General features: G+C 40.9%; 1 pseudogene; it reads left to right on the plus strand.

Annotated features, from left to right (window-relative positions):
* Positions 1–2,588: 2,588 nt before the first annotated feature.
* Positions 2,589–2,689, plus strand: LOC114031949 (annotated as a pseudogene).
* Positions 2,690–3,575: the final 886 nt, after the last annotated feature.

Consider the following 3,575-nt stretch of genomic DNA (forward strand, 5'->3'; position numbering starts at 1 on the left):
AATTGGGTGTGTTCCCTCATTGGAATCACACACCTATACAGGAGCAGAGCAAATGGTTATATAGGATTACTTGCCTTTAACCCCCAGCTTGTCCCAACATTCCTGCACACATCTGTGTTTGCAATGCAATATCTATTGTTTCTATAGAGTCTGCGAAAATCAATCTCCCCCTCATCTTGTTTACATATTTAATTCTTTTGAAACTTGGGTGTTCCATTATAAACAATCATACAGAATCACCAGAAGAATATTGATGTATTTGCCAAACAGCAAATGAGCTTATTTTTCTTTTCTTCTTCAGTTTTTGACCCACCAATTTATTCATCCACAGCATCTATTCAAGGTATTCTATTCAATGATAAGCTCTATGCGTTTTCTACTTGTGTATAATACTGTATTTCACCACATAATCATCATAGATTTATGTCAATTTTTTTTTTGGCAAAATAGTGGAATGTGACCCTTATGTGAAGCTTTTTTTTTTTTTAATTGTGCTGGTATTACTTGTCTTTCAGTTTCTGCCAGTCTCTCTTCAACTTTTCACTCACAAAAACTGTCTTTCTGCAGTTCTGTTTCCATGCTGTTCAGCAAACATGATCACTTTCAGCTTGAAGTCTGCAGAATATTTTTTTATATTTATCCATAATCAGAAAGAAATGCTTCCCATGTTTTGCATGTTAATGTATCACTGCCAGACAAACTGTACAGTTTAGTTTGTGCGGGAAGATGCAAGTTTTACTGATGCAGTTGGGATCTGGGCCCCAGAAAGGAAAAATCCTGGACATGCCCACATGGCCAAATCTCTGGTGTTCCCCTGAGGCCATGATTCTGTTGTTTTGGCTACACCCAATACCCCAATTCTGTTATCCTTGACCTAGCCTGGCCCTCCATTGTCTTGCCTCCCTATGGCCCCAGGCCACTTCCAACCCTTGGTCCTATCTAGGCTCCATTTCCCTGGAATTCTATTACCTCATAGACTACTTGGCCACTCCTAGGTCCCTCCCACAGGCTTTCTGCGTATGAGATCCATCTTGTCTCCATTAAGATGCTGGGATTCTTATAATCCAGCCACTGCTTAGATTTTTATAATCTAGCCACTGATCAGATTCTTATATCTAGCCAATAGTTCACTAATGTTCAGACTCCTTAAGAGTCTGCCCAATATGATGGATGTTCTAATAAAACCTGTCTTTGGCTGAAAGAAGGCTTGGGTCAAATTCTTTCAGGCAGGACCTGCGTGTTGTGATATTGGGGTCCCAGCACCCCTGAACCCCTAACTGCATCATTACTATATCACATGACTTACTTATGGCAGCTTCGCCTCCCCACCAGCTCCCCTTGTTGGGCTGAGTGACAGTACTGTAAGTACTGCAGGGCTCTAAAGGAATTTCAGAAATACACTGACAATGTATGTGGGTTGAGAATTCTAGGCTCCAGGCTCTCAGTGCAGCAGAGATAAATGTGTATCTGATAGGGTATGGGCTTTGGACCCCTTCCTCAAAAAGCTTTCCCATGAATTCCTGGAACCCAGCCCCTGAATTCATATCTATGGGGTTTGCCTGAAGCATCCAGGAATAATCCTTTTACCTGCTCTTTCATTTGTGGCCCTAAACCTGGCTCTCAGTACCTGGCCCCATAAACCACCCCTCCTTGATTCCATTGATTGACCCACTCCTTGACCACTGTACATAATGTTAGTCTTGTCCCTATTAGAGCACTCAGATTCCTTAAGAGTCTGGCCTGGCTGTCGATACAAGTGTCACAAATGTGCTGATTCTTAAAATCTCACCAAACTCAACCAATGTTTTAAGAAATCCTGTCTCAGACTGAAAGAAGGCTTGAGTCAAATTATTTTGAGGCAGGACTTGTGCCTCTGCCTTTGAATTTTAGGGTTCCCAGAACCCCTAGACCTCAACATTCCATATGCTATTGGTGAATACATTGCTGCTCTCTTTACTTTTTAAGCAGTGTGAACAGATCATTCGTTGATTATGCAATGAAAGATTTCAAACCAATTTTGAACTAAAAAAAACAGTATTATGAGGTAGTGGTTATTATATGGTAAAATATGGCACTCAAAACAATATTGTTAGGCAAAATTCTTTTTGCTTGATTATAGATCTAATTTAGTAGGACCCTTTGTACATCACAACTTAATATTTTTTCTACAACTTTTGTGTGGAAAAAATATCATCTCAAGAAACTGATCATTTGAAAGGAATCCCTTTTTCATTTTGGATTTGCACCATAAATCAGGGATACCAGTGGCAAACAAACATTTCCCTGTTAAAAGACATGCTAAGTTCTTTCTGAATTCTCATGCTGAGTGAGGCAATGCCAATTTAGTGAATAGGCCTGTTTAAGAAGTGAGTCAAGGGGTGGCCTCTCTAATTAAAAAAAAAATCTTTGGGATTTTGGGAGAAGACCCTCAGGGTTGTTGGACAAAAGAGAAAAAAATTATTATTTACATTCACTGGAAGTCAGGAGGGTCCATTAAATGGTGCTTGGGCAGGGACCTATTGTTGTTCAATCAATGAGAGCCAGAATGAATTGGGTTTGAGGTGTGGTCTTTAAGAAAGTAATGGAGAGCACTCACTTAGGCAGCACATGAATTGGAAGGATACAGAGAAGATTAGCATGGCCTCTGCACAAGGATGACAGGCAAGTTCATGAAGAAAGAAATTGAGAGGAGAGGAGAGGAGAGGGGAGGAGAGAGGAAGGGAGGACCAGCTGGAACTGGCCATCTGGGTCCCCACTGGGGCAGCTGGGAGTACTCACAGCTTGCAGTTTGTCCTTCCTTCTGGAAGAAGACCTTGACATCAGGAAGATGATGACATTGTTGTGGTTTCATGGTGTGTTGTGGGGTTGTCTCAAAGAATTCAGACTCAGTCGACCTCTAATCCAAGTGCAGGCAATTATTGAGGATCGGACCCCTCAGAAGCAGGCTGGCAACTTAGTAAGACAAAACTGGCAATTTTATAGTATAATGATGCTGATTACACAACAGAACTTATGAATATTGAAGAGGCAGGAGGGTTTGTTAAGGAATTAGGTAGTGGGGGAGGGGTCTCAGCCTCACTGGAACTGTGTATGTGGTTACCCACAATGCATACGAAAGAACCCAAATCAGTTGTATGTATGATATGTATGATGTATATATATATATGTATATGTATATATATGTAGAATGTATAATAATGATATTATAATAAGTCTCTCTACATCATAAGTTTACTTTAGGTCAATTCTTTATTATTACTGTACATGCCCTATCTCAGGGGAAGCCCCTTCAATGGTTCAGTGGTCAAACATCCTGGTCTTGCTGCTTTCTGATTGGCTACCTATTGTGGTCTTGTCTGGTCAAGATGGATAGTTAGATATTGTGGTCTTGTCTTGGGCTAGATGGATGATGTGATTGTGTTGAGTGCACAGACATACCTATTTAAACATGAGAATTAGATCTGGGGACAGAGGCTAGCTAGAGGCAGTGGGCCTGCTGTTCAGTGAGGCCTATGATTGAGTCTGAGGCTCTGTGGTGTGTTTAAAGCTAGATAGTGTGGTTAAATCAGGACATG

This window comes from Vombatus ursinus, unplaced genomic scaffold (assembly GCF_900497805.2).
Source record: "Vombatus ursinus unplaced genomic scaffold, bare-nosed wombat genome assembly UNPS02015255.1, whole genome shotgun sequence".
NCBI classification, from domain to species: Eukaryota; Metazoa; Chordata; class Mammalia; order Diprotodontia; family Vombatidae; genus Vombatus; species Vombatus ursinus.